We start from the raw sequence: 21,555 nt of genomic DNA, 5'->3' as shown, positions 1-21,555 counted from the left end.
TGTTCTTTATTTAGTTCACCTGAACTAAAGTAAAAGTGCAAAAAAACCTCCACACAATCGCTTGCTTGTGTGGAGGTTTGCCACGGCAAACAAGTGCATGCACATGATGTCATTCTAAGCATTTAACACAACCAGATTGTATCGAGAGCTTGCGGTACCCAGGATAAGGGCCCACAAAAGTTGAATTTTTATCATAAATTTTTAATACATTTTTATTATAATATATTTCATATATTTCATCTGTAGATATAATGGGCTTTATAACAGTCCATACTTTTTTATTCACACAATAACGTTTCTGCCTATTGTTTAGTGCTAGAGATAGGCCATTATTCTTATTATAACTTTCAGCATGCCCAAAAATTTTGGTCAGGATTTGCCCCTGATTGTTGCCAAGTTTATTTTATTATTATTACTGGACAAAGGAAATTAATCATAAAATAAAAACGATAAATTGTATTTATTTATTTTTATGTTTAATTTACATGATTGAGATAGCTCATAAACACATGCAATCAAATTACAGGGTAACCAGTGAATACAGGGGTAAACGGATTTTTACAATTGAGAGTTTAAAAACAAAGCAAAAAGATAACATCAGCATTAATTTCAATTTTGTTAACTATCATTTTGAATTAATTTAATAGGTATTAAATAAAATTATTAAATCCCAAAAATTTGATTAAAAAATTATTGTAAATGTTAGTAAATGATAGCAGTCTAACCACCTACCTATAAAAAAAAATTATTTTATATTAATTATTAATAGTTAGCTAAATTAGTTTGAATAATGCAGAAATTAATACAATTATTATAGAATATTTTGGCTTGATTGTTATATATATCTATAATGATTTGTTAACAGAAATGAAACAGAAGTAGCGATATTTGAATGCTTCAGATGGAAACTTCTAAACTGTATACTGGTAATTATCTTGCTTCTAATGCTGTCTCAGAGGTTATGGAGTATATAGCGGGTTGATTATATAAAGGTTTTAAAACTTTATATAATCAACCCACCCCACTTCCTTATACTATAGATGGCATTGTATGTGAGTATATGATGCCACCTATAGTATAAGGAAGAAATTGTATTGGGTTGTTCGGAAAGTTCGTAGCAATTTTTAAGAGAAATAAAAAAAATTGTTTTAAAACTAAAAATATACTTTTATTCCATTATGTATGCACCATTGTTTTTACTGACGTGTTGCCATCTATGGGCCAGCTTCATGATATCCTCTTCGTAGAACTTTCCAGTTTTTCCTGCGAAAAACTGATCCACGTGGTTTTTGCAAGCTTCCAAAGTATCAAAGTTTTTATCATGAAGGAAATTTTGTAGAGAACGGAACAAATGGTAGTCTGACAGGGCAAGGTCGGGTGAGTAAGGGGAGTGGGGTAAAACATCCCAGCCTGGTTCCAATAATTTTTGGCGTGTTCGTAAAGACGTGTGAGGTCTGGCATTATCTTGGTGAAACACAATGCCTTTTTTTTTTCTATTGGCTAGTTCCGGACGTTTTTCTTTAATTGCCATGTTTAGCTTATCCAATTGGGAACAATACTTATCAGAATCAATTGTTTGATTTTGTGAAAGCAGCTCGTAGTACAGGATTCATTTCCAATCCTACCAGACAGTGAGCATGACCTTCTTTAGATGAAGACCGGCCTTTGGAGTTTTTAATGGTGATTCATTTTTCTCGGATACGTGAATCGTTACGACATTTGGATACTCACGACTTAACGGAAAAAACTTATTGGATCGCATCTCCATTTGTGATTCTCTTGAAAGACAAAATGAAAATTACCCTTTTCTGAAGCGTTTAGTGACAGTTGATGAAAAGTGGATCATTTATAACAACATCAGCCGAAAACGATCGTTACCCCACGATCGTTTTCGGCTGATGTTGTTATAAATGATCCACTTTTCATCAACTGTCACTAAACGCTTCAGAAAAGGGTCATTTTCATTTTGTCTTTCAAGAGAATCACAAATGGAGATGCGATCCAATAAGTTTTTTTCCGTTAAGTCGTGAGGTATCCAAATGTCGTAACGATTCACGTATCCGAGCTTCTTTAGATGTTGAAATACAGTACTGTTTGATGACTTCACTATGTCTGCAATCTCTTGAGTTGTGTAATGAGGGTTTTCATCCAATAATGCTTTGATCTGGTCCTCTTCAATAACAGGAGGTCTTCCTGAGCGAGGAGCATCTTCAAGGCTGAAATTACCCATTTTAAATTTTGCAAACCGCTTTCGAACAGTTGATTCTACACAGCATTCCCACCATAAACATCACATATCTTTTTTGCTGTTTGTACTGCATTTTTTCCTTTACGAAAAAAGAAAAGAAACAAGTATCGATAATGCACATTGTTTGCATCCATTTTTGCAATGAGCCAAATTAAACGCTATTTGAATAATCTTAACGGTTTTTTTGTAACGGACGCGTCTTAAGGTCATTTATCGTAATATTCATTGGTTTGTACAATTCTAATAATTTTTGCGTCAATCAGTGTCTCAACTGTCGGCTATCAAAAATCGCTACAAACTTTCCAAACAACCCAATATATCTGGCATTGTATGCGAGTATATAAAGTTTTAGTCATGGAAACTTCAAAACAACAAGAACAGTACAATTTCTTCCTTATACAAAGGTTTTATTTTCATTCTTGCAATTTTCTGCAGGTTACATGCTGCTGTGGATTATCCATATGAAATTATGGTAGAAGAAAGAAGCAATGAAGATGTGAAAGAAATAAATCTTGTCAAGGACAAATATCCTGTTTTCCCTACATGTAGAAATTCAGAAAAGGTCTGGAGTTATTAAGGGGCTTTTTAGAAATAACATCAATTATAATACAAGATGCTTTTGAGTGATCAACTGCATAAAGAACATTTTTGAGCAAGAAGCAATGAATCATCAAAAGCAAGCTGGTGTAACACTTTTTTTCACTAATATTGTCAGTATTTTGTCATTTCGAACAAATTGTATTTAAAAAATAATAAAATGTAATGTATTTAAAGTCTAACTATCGTGTTTGTAAATATCAAAATACAATCTCATTAAAATAATGGCAGTTTCTGTAACTCAAAAAATCTTTTATTGTCCCTTCCACTGAGTTGTCAAGTACTATTACTACTGTACTTCTATTACTTAATTTATTTAATGATTCAGTGTAAACATGTTTTATTTCTTAAAAATCAATATTTATAAAATTATATGACTATGAAAAACATTTATTTAATAAAAAATTAATCTAAAAAAGTTTTACATATAAAATTTTTTAATTGCGTCATTTATTATTAAGTAGGTTTCTTAAATCGATCAATTTTTCAATGTTAAAATCAACAAAAAAAATAGAAAATTTTCTGTTCGATAATTGATAATACTATTCAAAATCATCATTCAATTTGTTAACAATAAAAATTTTTAATTCATACTTTTCCAAATAAATTAAAACAAAATAGAAAAATTTTATTACAATTATTGATTAATAATAATATTTAAATTATTGTATTTTATTAACTAATTTAACAAAATAAACAAAATGTCATCTTTTTTTCTAAATCTAAAATTTAGTTAATTTTATACATTAAATTTATTAAATTAATTTATGATAACGATGGTTAACTTTTATTTTTTAATAATAATAATATTAAATTAGTTCGTGAATACATATTTTCATAAAATTGCAAATTTACAAGATCTTATTTCATAAAGAAAAGGAAAATATGAAGAAAAAAATAAAAGTTTTAATTTCATATAATGCATCAAAAGAAATAAACTCATTAGTAAAGAGAAAAAATACAGTACATAATAATATATTATAAAAAAGAAATTAACTTGGAAATTAGTTTTGTAGAAACTCTATTTTCAAACTTTACTATTTCTATAATTTAAAAAATATTCATTATATATTAAATACTTTTAGTAATTTTAACACCTTCAAAGCACATATAAAATTAATCTATTGTATTTTATATATATAATATATATATATATATATGAAATACAATAAATTAACTATCATAAATTTGAAAAAGTATATCTAAAATGTTAGTATTTTATCATCATAAAAATAAAAATAGTTCACAGATCCAAACTAGTAATTAATAAAAACAAATAATATACATGTTGGACCAAAAATTAATTAAGACATATTTTAAGAAACATATAATGAGATACTTAATATAGCTGTTATATTAAGAATAGTTAAAATCAGTTTGGAATAGCTGTATGTTGTCATTTCTGCTTCAGTTGCTTAGGGAAGTTGGTAGATCATGAACAATGCAACCATTCAAAATCAATATCAACTGTTTTTAATAATAATATATCTCAGTTATTAATTGACTTTTTGGGCTAACCTTTAAGGCCATTCTTAGGCACAAAGTATCAGCCTGGAGCCACATAGACAATATTTCAAACCTTTGAAGATCTGAAGACAACACTACAAAATGCTGGTATTTGTCAGAGAGAAAAAAATTTCATTTTGAGTTATGGTTCAAAATTTTAATGCAAGGCCCTTAAATGCACTCCCCAAAAAGCTTTTAGCTTTTAACTGAGGAAAAAATTACCCAACCACAATCAATATTTTTCATAAATTGTGCATCCTGTTGTAAAGTTTAAACTCTTCCTCTCTCCTTGATGGTCAAATGTGATCTCTAGTCCTATCCCCAAATAAACCATGTGGAAAGTTCAAAAATCCCTTTTGGAAAGTTAATTATTCCCCCCCTGTATTTGTGTTTCAATAGAGTAAAATTTATTAACACAAGCTACATGAGTTTAGTACATTGTCTGAGGAGTGATGCTTCAGCCCATAATGATATAGTCACAGTCTAAGACATTCCTGAAAAGTTCTGTGATATATCTGTTGTTTAAAATGTTCCCTGATGTTCAATTAGTCAATATAAAAATTTTCTGTTTGTAGCTCCAATGTAAAATGTTTTTGTGTTTGTATTTAGTTGCTATCAGGGGATCATATAAATATCCAATTTTTCTAATGTAGAGAAACTATCTGTATCATTACAAAGCAATCTAAATAATGGCATTTGCAGCCTGATTGAAATGGTAAGCCCATATCTTTTAAAACTCTAGCTACATGTAGTGAAATTGATTCTAAATATAGAATGGATGGGCTTACAGAGGTTATTTTTTCATTTTTAGTGTATAATATTGTGGGAATGAAGAGATTTGTGTCCTTGATTTTTTATATGTTTGAATTTATAAGGCAAATAACTTGCTTTCTGAACAGCAGTAACTATTGGGTTGTTCAGAAAGTTCATAGCGATTTTTTATAGCTGACAGTTGAGACACTGATTGACGTGAAAAATTTAATTGTACAAACCAATGAATATTACGATAAATGACCTTAAGATGCATCCGTTACAAAAATACCATTAAGATTATTCAAATATTTAATTTGTCTCATTGCAAAAAATGGATGTGAACAATGTGCATTGTTGACACTTGTTTCTTTTCTTTTTTTGTAAAGGAAAAAATGCTGTACAAACGGCAAAAAAGATATGTGATGTTTATGGTGGGAATGCTGTAGTAGAATCAACTGTTCGAAAGCGGTTTGCAAAACTTAAAATGGGTAATTTCAGCCTTGAAGATGCTCCTCGCTCAGGAAGATCTCCTGTTATTGAAGAGGACCAGATCAAAGCATTATTGGATGAAAACCCTCATTACACAACTCAAGAGATTGCAGACATAGTGAAGTCATCAAACAGTACTGTATTTCAACATCTAAAGAAGCTCGGATACGTGAATTGTTACGACATTTGAATACCTCACGACTTAACGGAAAAGAACTTACTGGATCGCATCTCCATTTGTGATTCTCTTGAAAGACAAAATGAAAATGACCCTTTTCTGAAGTGTTTAGTGACAAGTGATAAAAAGTGGATTTATAGCAACATGAAGTTTATAACATCAGCCGAAAACGATCATGGGTAAGAAAAATGAACCACCATTAAAAACTCCAAAGGCCGGTCTTCATCCAAAGAAGTCATGCTCACTGTCTGGTGGGACTGGAATCCTGTACTACAAGCTGCTTTCACAGAATCAAACAATTGATTCTGATAAGTATTGTTCCCAATTGGATAAACTGAACATGGCAACTAAGGAAAAACGTCTGAAACTAGCCAACAGAAAAGGCATTGTGTTTCACCAAGATAATGCCAGACCGCACACATCTTTACGAACATGCCAAAAATTATTGGAACTAGGCTGGATGTTTTACCCCACTCCCCTTACTCACCCAACCTAGCCCTGTCAAATTACCATTTGTTCCATTCTCTGCAAAATTTCCTTCATGATAAAAACTTTGATACTTTGGAAGCTTGCAAAAACCACATGGATCAGTTTTTGGCAGGAAAAACTGGAAAGTTCTACGAAGAGGGTATTGTGAAGCTTCCCCATAGATGGCAGAGAAATTAGTGCAAAAAGATTTTAAAATATAATTCAGCATAAAATATGTACAATAATTATCATAAAATGTTATAATACCCACAAAAAAAATTTAATTCTACATATGGACATTGCACAAGTTTAAATTTCTTCATTCTTGGGACCTAATCTGCATAAAAGTTCACATTTTTCAACAAGTTCATATATCCACATAATATATTATCTAACCCTTTTTTCTAATGCTCTTTATGAATACTCTTTTTGTGTTTTTATTCTTATGTAATGCACAAATTTCAGAGAACCAAAATTTTCACATTGTTATTTAAAACTTTTTCATATATCTTTTAAATTTTATTTTGCAAATATTTCAAGCTTAATTTTATTTCAATTTATGAAATAATAAGTGAAACATCAAAATTTTAAGATTTAAAAAGGTAGTGATGAGGATTGCTGTATTTTTCTGCCTAATAGTTAAAATCTCATTCATGACACTCAGGACTTTTGATGACCCAGATGGACTTTATCCTGGAGGCAGGACAATGAACACATTTTCTGGGTCTATACGACCTAGAAACTAGGTCAGTTATTCACTCTAGTATCCATGTATTCAATAAACAAAAAATTATATTTAGCTTCAAACATCATTAAATTTAGTACCAACTCTAGCCAATAAACATATCAAACATATGGGTGATGGATAAAGAAAATTAGGTGTAAGACAGTTTATGAATTAAAGAGCTGTTATTTAATTAGATTATTAGAACTAATATATAACCATGTTTTATCTAAGTCAGGGCCACACTGAGCAGTTTTGGCACCCAATTCAACATTAATTTACAAAAAAATTCTATGGGCTTTTAAGTCTACTGGTTCATTTTGATGCATCCAAGGTCAGCACCCAGGACATATGCCCATCTTAGTATACCACTGATCTAAGTATTAATAAGGATAATTAATTCACAAGATTCAACTCAATTGGACTTGAAAGACACTTGAAATTTAAAGATTTTTCTACCTTTTCCAAAGAGTAGTTAAAGGTTTGATGAGAGTTAATGTATACTATAAATCACTTACATAATTTAATATTAGATTTAAAATTTTTATACTCTATTATTAATTTTTAAATCTTAAATGTTCAAAATCAAAAACATAAGGAGTTAAACAGATACGTGCTCAGCAAATAATTAATTTAATTTACCACACTACACCTTTTGTGTTGCTGAGATAGTTTTATTTAATGGAATGCCAATGTTCCATTTCTCACATTAAGCCTGAAGATTATTCGGTTAATACTTCAAACTTTACAACAGGATGCACAATTTATGAAAAATTGTTTTGATTGTGGGTTGGGTAATGTTTTCGGCCTACTCAATAGGCCGAAAACATTAGTTTTTCAATAAAACTATCTCGGCAACACAAAAAGTGTAGTGTGGTAAATTAAACATAAGGAGTACAAAATAAATAAAAACATAAAAAAAAAATAAAATAAAAAAGATATACAAATATAATAAATAAAAAATAAAATAAATAGGTAACAAAAACAGAGAATGTCAACGTTAGCAAGGTTGAAGCCAAAGTTTTAAATGCGAAAATGTGTATGTCGGACTCTCAGGACAGCTTTCTTGTAAGTCTAGAAGTTTGACAATGGTGTTTGGAAAGTCAGTGGAATCATGCTCAACATTCCAAAGCCATTGTCAAACTTCTAGCCTTACAAGAAAGCTGTCCCGAGCGTCCGACGTACACATTTTTGCATTTAAAACTTCGACCTCAACCTCGCTATTATATAACTTCAAAACTTCAAACTTTTTTATTTTTATTATTTAATGTAATTGTATGCTACGCTTTGCTCTTACATTCAAAATTAAAATTATATAAATAAGATTTAAATATTTTTAATTTTATTGAAATATTTTATATCATGGATAGTAATTGAGCGACTCCGAGGCCTGTGTAACTGTCCTATTTTCAGTAGCTGATAATGGCTTCAAAAAGATTAAAAACATTTCTGATGAATAAAATAGTTTTGGTTTCTTTAACCAAGCAGTGTATGCATATGTTTTGATATTATGTTATAATGTTTAGCATGTTTATTATTATTAATTAACAGCAAGATAAAAAAATAATTAAGTTTAAAACTCACATAAAATTGCCAACATAAATAAATACAAAACTGAATTAATGAGAAGTTAAAGGAGAGAAAATTAATATTTAATTTAATTTACCACACTACCAGGCTTGACAGAAACCTTGTTTACATCGGCTCAACCAAGAGATCCTTGGGAATCAGAATACGTGAGCACAATGCAGATATTCTCCATGAGAGAAATTCTACGGCTCTCTCTCTACTTATGCAACCGATCCGGACATCAAAGCGGCCCTCAACCAAGCCAGACTTATCATCACATCGCCTCACTCTGAACACCTGAGGTGGTTGGAGGCTATCTCCATTTACAAACACAGCCGCGCCACCACCTGCATAAACTATAAAGAAGAACTCAATTTGTCCACCGCCTGGCAGACCCTCATCGACACGGACCTTTAATCCGCCTTCCACTCACACCGAATGCACATGTCTGATCAACCAGCTGCATCTTGAAGCATTCGATTTCAGTTTAAAAATAATTCGTTCCATTATTCGATCTGCGTTACTAGTTTTTTACCATCTGAAGAAGAACTACCGAGTTCAAAAACATTTACGACGATCTTTCGTTTTGTATCCAACACCGGTAAGAGGTTCTCGAAAGTGTGATTTACATCCCCGGTGTTCCATGATTGTATGTAGAAACAATATTTAATTGTTTTTATTTGATACATTCTATACCCAAAGTTTAAGTAACTTGAAGTTGAGTTGTCAAACAAGTTGAAAATGTTTAAGTAAGAAATTTTGTTTGATAAAAGGATCATTTTTTTCTTCAAATTACCAATTATAAAAGTTATTAATATGTTAGTCTATGGTGTTATTTATAGAACTCAGTATTTGCCAACAATCAGAAAAAAATGGGTTAAGTGTATTACGAGATTTTTCTATTTAGAATTCGTGTTGTGAATATTAATTTGTACATCATGCACAAATACTGTTTTAACACTGTCCTTTTTGAAATTAAAATTATTTAAGTTTCCAGTTAATTCCATCCGAATAATACTACAAGTAATATCCTTTTGACTTTTTCATTAAATCTCAAGAATAGATGTGTAGACATCACTGATGTATACAATTTTTGATATGGGAAAAATGGAGTAAATACGATTAAATTACTGTAAAACATCCATTTCTTCTTACTTTTTCTTTGTCATTTAATAGAACTTTTTAATGCAAGAATGAAACTAAATGAAAACACATCTTAATTATTATTTTAAAAATTCTATTACATAGACAATATAATATGATTTAAAAGTAACTATAATCACATTAAAATTTTATTTAAAGATTATGTTAAAACTAACATTTCATTATTAAGACAAAAAGAAATAAAAATTTGTTTTATTTCATTTTGAGAACACTATTATTGAATTAACTGATCTAAAAATGTTTCTATTAACAAAATTAAATTTATATAAAGAATAACTAAAAATTTTATATTTTTAGAAGTTAAATTTTCTTGCTTGACAGTGATAATATGTTACTTTGGGAGAACATGTTTCTGAAAAAGAGATTGAGTAAGCCTGATATATTTACAATAAATCTGCTACAGTATATTTTGTATTTCTCAGATTGAAAGGAATATATGTACGCATCATTGATAATTTATTAAATTAAAAAACTTTTACTAAAATGATGCCATTTATATGCATATCAAAGAACTAGACTAAAATGTCTTTATTTTCACAACTGAAAATAAACATAATAAAATCAAAATGATTATTTATAGTAAGCCCCTATTTATTCGGATCCTATATACATGAAAAAATCAAAGAACTAACTTGAAGTAGTACATTTTTGCATGAGTATAATGTTGCAACTGTAAGAATACTGTTTTCTCTTGGCTCAATGCTAAAATGACCAGATTTTAACATTTGTGAAGCAGGACAAAATTGACGGGGGAGTGGTTGTTTTGTTGAAAAAATTGTTGTAGAGCAGTAAAATTTTATCATCAAACAACACAAAAATTGTATTGTATTACATATTTTTTAATTTTAACATATGTAAAATTTACAAATATATATATATATATATATATTATATATATACTATTATAAATCTTTAAAAATTCTTTATTCTTTCACATATTTCTCAGTTGAGTGAATCTTTTTATTAGATTGCAGTAGTTTAAAATGTCATAAAATTTTTTCACAAGAATTTGTTAAATTATATTTCACACATAATATGGCTTTCAAAGTCTCAACACTTAATTGTGTTTATCAGATGTCCACACTTTATTTATGGTAGAAAAATGCATTCAGTCATGACATTAGTTCATGGTAAGGACAGTACGTATTCCACAATTTTTAATGCATTACTGTATGGAACATAGTTTCTTTCAAAATGATGAAATATTTCTAACCATTTGTTCTTTGTTGAGATATTTGATGATGCCCAAGATTTTTTCCTTATCAATATATATTATTTAATAATGATACTTCATTAAAAAAATCATTTTCGGAAATATTACTATCTGGAAAATGTTGACTAATGTGATTGAATGATTTTTGCACATCTTCCCAATTATGTTCTTGTTTTAATATAACCCAATGAAAATGTTCAATATCATTGTAATGGACCGTCACTCTTCTAAATAATCTAAGCAGTTACTACAGAACTTTTTGACGTAATTTATGAAATCTGCACGATTTATTGCACCTTGTTCTTTAACTGACTTACACTATTACAGATGGTTAACTATATTTTAACAATTATAATAATAATAAGTGTTCCACACAGTTGGCTGCTACATATTCTACACATGTACAAAATACATCCATCACTCATTATATTCTTCCAAAACACTACGCAGCACTGGAGAACAACACTACATCTCAGGGTTCATAACACTTCCATACAAACAAACCAAATTTTTATTAGGCGAGGAATTTTTCAAGGAGATTCCTTGAGTCCTCTCTGGTTCTGCATAGCCTTGAACCCATTATCCAACATGTTAAACAACACGCAATATGGTTACAATATCAGACATGAAAAAACAACACAGTTTACACTGTCACATCTCATGTACATAGATGACATAAAACTTTATGCATCCACACAAAAACAACTTTGTCAACTCCTACAAATCACACATTCATACACCAAGGACATACAAATGGAATTTGGCCTAGATAAATGCAAAACACTTCACATAGAAAAAGGAATCCTGAAGAAAGAAGATTTTGCACTTGGAAATGGAGACGTTATTGAATCCATGGAAGAGGGTGAGTTCTACAAGTATTTAGGATTCCAACAGGCCAAACTAACAGAACATACACAAATACAGCAAAGATTAATTAAAGAATACCAAAGTAGGTTAAATGCTATTCTCAGAACACAGTTAAATGCAAAACATACAGTCAAAGCAATAAACACATATGTCATTCCAGTACTCACATATTCTTTTGGAGTTATACATTGGACTCACACAGATCTTGAGCAACTCCAAAGGAAAACAAGAACAACACTTACTAAGCATAAACAACATCATCCTAAATCTGCTATAGAAAGACTAACCCTTCCACGTAAAGATGGCGGACGTGGCCTGATTGACATAGTTAACCTTCACTACAAACAAATACAGTCACTGCGAGAGTTTTTCTACAAAAAACAAGAAACATCACAATTACATAAAGCAGTAACTCTAGCAGACTCAAATAACACACCATTAAACTTACACTCACATCATATGGACACAACACAACATATAAAAAGCACAGACACCATTAAGCAATCGTGGGCTCGAAAGGCACTCCATGGCAGGCATCCTTATGATCTGGCCCAGGATTTTGTTGACAAAACTGCGTCAAACAGCTGGTTAGCTCAGGGATGCCTCTTTGGGGAGACGAAAGGATTCATGATCGCCATACAGGATCAGGTCATAAATACTAAAAACTACAGAAAACACATACTCAAAGATACAACACTCACAAATGACACATGCAGAAAATGTCATGTCATGCCAGAAACTATACAACACATCACTTCTGGTTGCAAGCTCTTGGCACAGACAGATTATTTACACAGACATAACCAAGTAGCAAATATAATACACCAAGAGCTTGCAAAGAAACACAAATTAGTAGACATCCACGAACCATACTACAATACATTCCACAGACAGTATTGGAAAACAACACGCACAAAATGTACTACGACAGAGCCATAATCACAGATAAAACAATTTACCACAACAGACCAGACATCACACTCATTGACAAACACAATAAAATCACATACATTATAGACATATCCATTCCAAACACTCACAATATACAAAACGCATGCACTGAAAAAATTAGCAAGTACACAGAACTCGCCCAGGAAATAAGGCATCTGTGGAGGATGGATAGGGTGCTTATTGTACCTGTTGTTCTCTCCTCTACAGGTGTCATACCACACACACTACACAAAAGCCTGGGCACATTACAATTGAATAGAAACACATATATCACACTACAGAAGGCCACTATATTGAATACATGTCATATTGTGAGAAAATTCCTGAATACAGACACACACACTGATACACTTCTTTAATTTCTGTTTTGGATACTATGCCTTGACTTTGGTCCGGCATAGTACACAGCCACCGGTGTTAACCGAGTATATCTCACTTAACCCAACATAATAATAATAATTTGTATTACTTTTCCTCTGAATTTGCCTTTTGTGTCACTTTATTATTATAATTTTTTATTACATAATACTGTCAAAACCAAAATGAACCCAAGCCAAACTGCTAGCAACAGAAAGATGCAAACCGATGTGCAAAGTGATATTCTCGCTAGTCGCTAGCTTTCTAAGGCAGCAACAGATGAGAGCTCTGTGCCATGTAACATGCAATGAACAAAATGTTTGCTCGTTTGGACAGCCTGTGAACATGTGCTATTCTGTTGCGGCAGCTGTGCACCTCAAACCATTTTCTGTTGGTCTTTGCTATGAACACAAAGGGTTTTGTCAGTGCAGCATTCTTTAGTTCTGATACTCACGCACACCTTGCGTATGATACAAAATGACCTTTAATGAATCTTAAACATAAGACATAAGTTTATGACACATAATTGACAAAAACTTAATTTTTCCAAAACTTGGGACTTTTTTAAGATACCACAGTACACAGGACAAATTGTTAAAAATCAGGACTGTCCTGCCAAAAGCAGGACGTCTGGTCACCTTACTCAATGCCTATTTTGAACACCTATGACTTTATAACCAAGGATCTGGTAACAAAAATAAACACAGTACAGTATAACAAATTACTTCAGTTCAAATTAGTCCTTTGGTTTCTCTATGGAGCACTAAGCCTAATTACTGATTGACCTTGAAAAAAATGAAAGAGAAGTTTTACCCTACACAAATGGTCAGGAAATTTATGTATGTGTACTGTACCAGCTGAGAGAAAACAATCAATACAGTAGTGTAAGTTTATCGTTTGTTATCTTGCAAGTTATTAACTGCACTGTATTAGGTGTATTCACTCAACACCCACAGCTACATTACTGTTCTGCCGAGTTTCAGTGACCTTCAATATTTTGTGATGTACAGTACAGTAAAAATCGTAAAATGATGTCTAAAAGAAAGAACTTGGTTGTTATGATGGAGAAGAAATTAGAAGCCTTCGGCAAAATCAATAAAAGTGAATCAGTGAAATTGTTACAGAGTTTGGAGTTGGAACTTTTACTGTGTCAGATTGGAAAAAGAATCATAAAGAAATTAAAGACTTTTGTTGCAAAATGACTTCCAAAAACAGTCTACAAATTAGAAGTACAATAAAGAAGGCAAAATATGAATCACTTGATGACACATTATTCTTATGGTTCAGTGATTAGTGGGACTGTGGCATTCCAATATCAGGTCCAATTTTACAGGAGAAAGCACCAAGTTTAAATATCAACTACCTGAAGGGGCTCCCTCATTCATGGCTAACCGAGGATGGTTAAACGGGTGGAAAACTTGTCATGGTACATGAACTTGCAGTGTCTGGTGATACTGTAAGTAGTGAACATTTCAAAAAAGGAACTTAAGAAAATAACTGAGTTTGAAAAGCTAAAATCAGATCAGATTTATAATGTCAATGAAACTGGTCCTTTTTACAACATGCTACCAGGAAAGACCTTAGCTTCAAAATTAGAAAATTCAGCTAGAGGTGGCAAAAAAAGCTGAGAGAGGATCACATTGCTTGCTTGCAGTAATGCTTCAGGCAAACATAAATTGCCCTTTGTATTGGTTGGAATATCTGTTAATCCACATTCTTTAAAACATACAAACATTTCTTCTTTGCCAGTTGTTTACACGTCCCAGAAATGTGCTTGGATGAATAGTGCAATTTTTAAAGAATGGTTTTTTCACAGTTTTGTGCCAAGTGTACAAAGTTATTTAAAATGAAGGTTTGCCATTGAAAGTGATATTGCTTTATCTAATAACTTTGTATTGTTACATATTACATTACATACAAAGTTATTAGATAAAAAAGTAGATTATTTAAAAATGGAAGTTAGTAATACAGCAAAATGTTACACTTCAGAAATAAAAGGGAAATGAAAAATTAAAGAAAAATATTATATAAGAATAATAATAAAATTAAGCTATTAAATAGTTTTCTAAAAAATAATTATTTAAAAGTCATAAAAGCTGATAAATCTAAACAGATTGTTCTTGTTACTGAAGAATGGGTATTGAATAAACAACTTGAGTCAGTTAATAATAGAAAATTTAGAATGTTACCAATAGATCCAACAGAAGTTATAGGAGTAGAATTAAAAAAATAGAATTAATAAATTACAAAAAACAAATAAAACAGAAAAAGAAATAAAACAATTTATACTAAATATTGAGAATAGCAGAACACCAAAATTACACATTCAACTGAAAGCACATAAAGTTGGTGAAAAAATAAGACAGATTACTGATAGATTACTGACAGTTTTGTATAATTTAGAAAATTTTTTGAACAAAATTAAGAATATACAGTCAAACCTGTTTTTTATGCGCTCCTTTTATGTGCGATTTTTATTTGTGCGATTTTTTTAATGCGAATTTTTAATTTGTGCGGTATAGTTGGCGACTAGTCTCGTGCGATTCGTCATGTCTTACGTTGACTTACTTATAGCTAAATAAACTTATTATAGCATAAATGCACTTATTATAGTAATATTATTGCATGAATATGCGAAAAATGAAATAATTTACTTTTTAAGTCAACAAAACACCACCTGGACAAAAATATGTAAAACAGACGATAGACCAGACGATGCAGTCAAGTGCTGACATCTGTTGTCAATAAATTCTATTTCGTACGGTTTTGAGTTATTTTCTATGTGAGACTTTTTTTATGCGGTCCTTGTTGACCGCATAAAAAAATTATTTTTTAATTGTGTTGCGAAAACTATTATTTACAGCCATTCGTGAAGTTTCGTGAGATTTTTTTTAATGCGTTTTTTTTAATGCGGTCCCTATCCCCCGCATAAAAACAGGTTTGAATATATTTAAATTCTAAATTTTCCATTTAAAATGCAGATAATTTTATAGATGAACTAAAAAGTATACAAATAAAGAAACACCACAGAATGGCTAGTTTAGATGTAATTGAGATATATCCCTCCTTAACATGGAAAATGATTGAAAATAAATTAAAAAGTTTAGATGTGCCAGACCACATAATAAAACTTACAGAGTTTACTTACAGAAATAATTATTTTTTTATGAATAATAATTTTTACACATAAGAAACAGGAATAAGTATCGGATCCATAATTGGTCCAAAATTGGCAGAACTCACAATAGGGACTATTGATCTTAATATAAACAACATAAAAGGTGTAAAATTCTATGAGATACATCAATGATATCTTTCTAATATACAGTATGATGATAGCATTATAGACATCGATAAAATAAAATTAATAAATTAAATCAGAATATAAAATTTAAAATAGAAAACGAAACTAGGAATAGAATTAACTATTTAAATCATACAACAGAAAGGAAAAATATAAATTAGAATTTAGGACTTACAGAAAATTGAATAAGGTACAAAAGATAATTAATTACAAATTCATAAACCTTCAACTAGCGAAGAGTAAATAACAAAAATATAATAAATATGTAAAAATTGTCCAAATAAATACATTATAATTCTGAAATTTTAAAAAAATATTTTTATACCAAAAACATTAAGTGCGGCTCCCAATATTTTCAGGTAGGGTATAGAACATTATATAAGGAATGGTACTCTACTGCAGTGGTGGTGAACCTGTGGCACATAAGAAAAATCATCTGGCACGCAATGTATCATATGATTTCTGTCTTTTTCAATCATCCTTTCTGTTTATCACCTGATCATCTTTTTTCAATCATATTTTTTACATTTATTCAAATTAAAGCATATTCGTTTAATTTCTTTAAATATCATTATTTGAAGTCTAATACATTGGCATGCATTAACATCTTTAAAGCTAAGTATGCTTACAATATGGCACACGGACTCAAAAGGTTCGCCATCCCTGCTTTACTGTAATGAGTACATGTTGGCAAGTAGCGCTGGACTCAAAGTACAGTAAGTAGGTCAACATATGTCTTCGTGCCTGAAGTAACGCCAAACTCCAGTGTGATGTGATTGGCTTATGACACAAGGCACTATGTAGCTTGACAGAACTCTTCCGAGGACTTCCGCCGAGGGCTGACCAAGTCGAAAACTGGTCAGCCCTCGGACTGGTCTAAACCTTCCAAACAAGTACTTTGAATGCTTGCAGCTAGTAAAAGAAACCTATCAAAACTAAAGGAATTGATGGGAAAAGTATTAGGTCTCTTCGACCTATAAGTTCAGTGGATGCACTGGTCAGGGCTCCCTTTTCTAGGGGAGGGGACCCCCCACTGACCGTTATTATGAGTTGGTCACTCTTTGATAGAGAACTCTATGTGCAGTACAGGCTGCACCAAAATGTATGTCCAGTAAGAGGGTTGGACTTGGGAGTGAGAAAGGCAAGGAAAGTTTGGTTCCTCTTTGGTTATATCACCAGAGCTGGAGTCTGAGCCCAAACATTTATCTCAGGTTTGACTTAAAAGAGTCCAAGAGACCCAGTGGCAGTGGGTACCAGACAGTGGCATGCCGTGACATTTGATGTTAGGGAAGCTGTGTTTCTGTAAGAAGCCGACTTACAGGGGCAATCAATTAATTGCGCGTCGGGACCCGTTCGTATTCGTTTGTTCGATAAACCAGTAAAACCATATACTTCTTTAAATGTATTTTTAATAGATTATCTGATGTACTTAATAAATAACAAAGGTAATTATATTGAACTTTCTTATTAGATTCAATAAATTCCCTATGCCCTCTAAATGCCAATTCTTGCTTTGAGAAAAAACATATAACATCTATTAATTTAGATATATCTATTAATCATAATTATCTTGTTATAATTTTCAATATTTATTTTATATGTCTACCAATGTTAAATTCTATTCTATTTTGATTTCCAAATTGCTTCAATTTTACAAAAGAATTGTCAGTTCGTCATAAAGTTTTATCGTCAAAATGTGGAAATTTGTTTGTTGACGTATTTATATTTTAACTAGCAGGTAGGCCCAGCGTTGCTTGGGCAAAAGTAACGATAGCGATAATTAAGATTATAAAGTTATAGTCACAAAAGAAAAAGAGTAATTTCATCAACAAACTAAGTATTTCGAAAAAAAGGCTGAATTTGAAAATTGAATGTTCTAATATTGTTCAATTTTCACAATTGTGTTCTGATTATATCATTCGATTTTCATCGAATGTTCTAAAGAAAGAAAGGTCGAGAAAAACCGAACTAATCTGTTTAAATTTGAAAATCTAACATTACTCTTTTTCTTTTTTTTCTTTTCTTCCAGAGCCCGTAAATCTTGCACGTCGCTTTCTCTTGCTCTTCATTGTTACTTAACATTTCCATTGTTACTTAACACTTTGGTACCCTAACTGTACCAAATTTCAACTTTCAACTCCTAACCATATTAGCAAAAATGAAGATTATTACGTTACAGTCAACCTTACCCATTTTCACAGAATGCAAGAATTAGGTTCTCCCTGTTTCCAGACTAATTACAGACTTGTTAGATGGGTTTAAAAATATGTTCGATTTCCCGCAAAAACTGCATCTGCATCTTGCACGTCGCTTTCTCTTAACAATTCCATTGTTACGCAACACTTCCATTGTTATGCAACACTTCCATTGTTGGCATTGCCATTGTTACTTAACAGTTCCATTGGTGATGGAAGTGTTAAGCCTTAATCCTGTCCCTCTCCCCCATTAGAAGGTATTTCGAAAAATCCCTTCTTAGTGTGCGTTCTCGTGACATACCCTAACTGTGTACCAAATTTCAACTTTCAACTCCTAACCGTTTGGGCTCTGCACTGAATATTATTATTATTGTGTTTGGGTTAAGTGAGATATACTCGGTTTAACACTGGTGGCTGTGTACTATGCCGGACCAAAGTCAAGGCATAGTAACCAAAACAGAAATTAAAGAAGTGTATCAGTGTGTGTGTCTGTATTCAGGAATTTTCTCACAATTATGACATGTATTCAATATAGTGGCCTTCTGTAGTGTGATGTATGTGTTTCTATTCAATTCTAATGTGCCCAGGCTTTTGTTGTAGTGTGTGTGGTATGACACCTGTAGAGGAAGAGAACAACAGGTACAATAAGCACCCTATCCATCCTCCACAGATGCCTTATTTCCTGGGCGAGTTCTGTGTACTTGCTAATTTTTTCAGTGCATGCGTTTTGTATATTGTGAGTGTTTGGAATGGATATGTCTATAATGTATGTGATTTTATTGTGTTTGTCAATGAGTGTGATGTCTGGTCTGTTGTGGTAAATTGTTTTATCTGTGATTATGGCTCTGTCGTAGTACATTTTGTGCGTGTCGTTTTCCAATACTGTCTGTGGAATGTATTTGTAATATGGTTCGTGGATGTCTACTAATTTGTGTTTCCTTGCAAGCTCTTGGTGTATTATATTTGCTACTTGATTATGTCTGTGTAAATAATCTGTTTGTGCCAAGAGCTTGCAACCAGAGGTGATGTGTTGTATAGTTTCTGGCATGATGTGACATTTTCTGCATGTGTCATTTGTGAGTGTTGCATCTTTGAGTATGTGTTTTCTGTAGTTTTTAGTGTTTATGACCTGATCCTGTATGGCAATCATGAATCCTTCCGTCTCCCCAAAGAGGCATCCCCGAGCTAACCAGCTGTTTGATGCAGTTTTGTCAACAAAATCATGGGCCAGATCATAAGGATGCCTGCCATGGAGTGCCTTTCGAGCCCACGATTGCTTAATGGTGTCTATGCTTTTTATATGTTGTGTTGTGTCCATATGATGTGAGTGTAAGTTTAATGGTGTGTTATTCGAGTCTGCTAGAGTTACTGCTTTATGTATTGGGTTGTTCGGAAAGTTCGTAGCGATTTTTGATAGCCGACAGTTGAGACACCGATTGACGCAAAAATGATTAGAATTGTACAAACCAATGAATATTACGATAAATGACCTTGAGACGCGTCCGTTACAAAAAAACCGTTAAGATTATTCAAATAGCATTTAATTTGGCTCATTGCAAAAATGGATGCGAACAACGTGCATTATCGACACTTGTTTCTTTTCTTTTTTCGTAAACGCAAAAATGCTGTACAAACAGCAAAAAAGATATGTGATGTTTATGGTGGGAGTGCTGTGTCAGAATCAACTGTTCGAAAGCGGTTTGCAAAATTTAAAACGGGTAATTTCAGCCTTGAAGATGCTCCTCGCTCAGGAAGACCTCCTGTTATTGAAGAGGACCAGATCAAAGCATTATTGGATGAAAACCCTCATTACACAACTCGAGAGATTGCAGACATAGTGAAGTCATCAAACAGTACTGTATTTCAACATCTAAAGAAGCTCGGATACGTGAATCGTTATGACATTTGGATACCTCACAACTTAACGGAAAAAAACTTACTGGATCGCATCTCCATTTGTGATTCTCTTGAAAAATGAAATGAAAATGACCCTTTTCTGAAGCGTTTAGTGACAGTTGATGAAAAGTGGATCATTTATAACAACATCAGCCGAAAACGATCGTGGGGTAAGAAAAATGAATCACCATTAAAAACTCCAAAGGCCGGTCTTCATCCAAAGAAGGTCATGCTCACTGTCTAATGGGATTGGAAAGGAATCCTGTACTATGAGCTGCTTCCACAGAATCAAACAATTGATTCTGATAAGTATTGTTCCCAATTGGATAAGCTGAACATGGCAATTAAAGAAAAACGTCCGGAACTGGCCAATAGAAAAGGCATTGTGTTTCACCAAGATAATGCCAGACCTCACACGTCTTTACGAACACGCCAAAAATTATTGGAACCAGGCTGGGATGTTTTACCCCACTCCCCTTACTCACCCGACCTTGCCCTGTCAGACTACCATTTGTTCCGTTCTCTACAAAATTTCCTTCATGATAAAAACTTTGATACTTTGGAAGCTTGCAAAAACCACGTGGATCAGTTTTTCGCGGAAAAAACTGAAAAGTTCTACGAAGAGGGTATCATGAAGCTGCCCCATAGATGGCAACACGTCATTAAAAACAATGGCGCATACATAATGGAATAAAAGTATATTTTTAGTATTAAAACAATTTCTTTTATTTCTCTTAAAATTCGCTACGAACTTTCCGAACAACCCAATAATTGTGATATTTCTTGTTTTTTGTAGAAAAACTCTTGCAATGACTGTATTTGTTTGTAGTGAAGGTTAACTATGTCAATCAGGCCACGTCCGCCATCTTTACGTGGAAGGGTTAATCTTTCTGTGGTGGATTTAGGATGATGTTGTTTATGCTTAGTAAGTGTTGTTCTTGTTTTCCTTTGGAGTTGCTCAAGATCTGTGTGAGTCCAATGTATAACTCCAAAAGAATATGTGAGTACTGGGATGACATATGTGTTTATTGCTTTAACTGTGTGTTTTGCATTTAACTGTGTTCTGAGAATAGCAT

The 21,555-nt window shown here is 32.1% G+C and overlaps 1 protein-coding gene and 1 long non-coding RNA gene across 3 annotated transcripts in view; one reads left to right on the top strand and one right to left on the bottom strand.

The window, feature by feature from the left end:
- Positions 1-21,555, bottom strand: part of Aasdh (Aminoadipate-semialdehyde dehydrogenase) — a 141,410-nt gene that overhangs the window by 14,567 nt on the left and 105,288 nt on the right. The gene's annotated exons all lie outside the window — the stretch shown is intronic.
- Positions 861-3,021, top strand: LOC136988584 (uncharacterized). Its single transcript, XR_010882784.1, has 2 exons — positions 861-926; positions 2,684-3,021. It is a non-coding gene; the product is annotated as an uncharacterized lncRNA (long non-coding RNA).

The sequence above is a fragment of the Centruroides vittatus genome, unplaced genomic scaffold (assembly GCF_030686945.1).
Source record: "Centruroides vittatus isolate TY-2023 unplaced genomic scaffold, ASM3068694v2 scaffold_3315, whole genome shotgun sequence".
Lineage (NCBI taxonomy): Eukaryota > Metazoa > Arthropoda > Arachnida > Scorpiones > Buthidae > Centruroides > Centruroides vittatus.
Note: the sequence above shows the minus strand (reverse complement) of the source record. Positions and strands in the feature narration are given on the sequence as shown.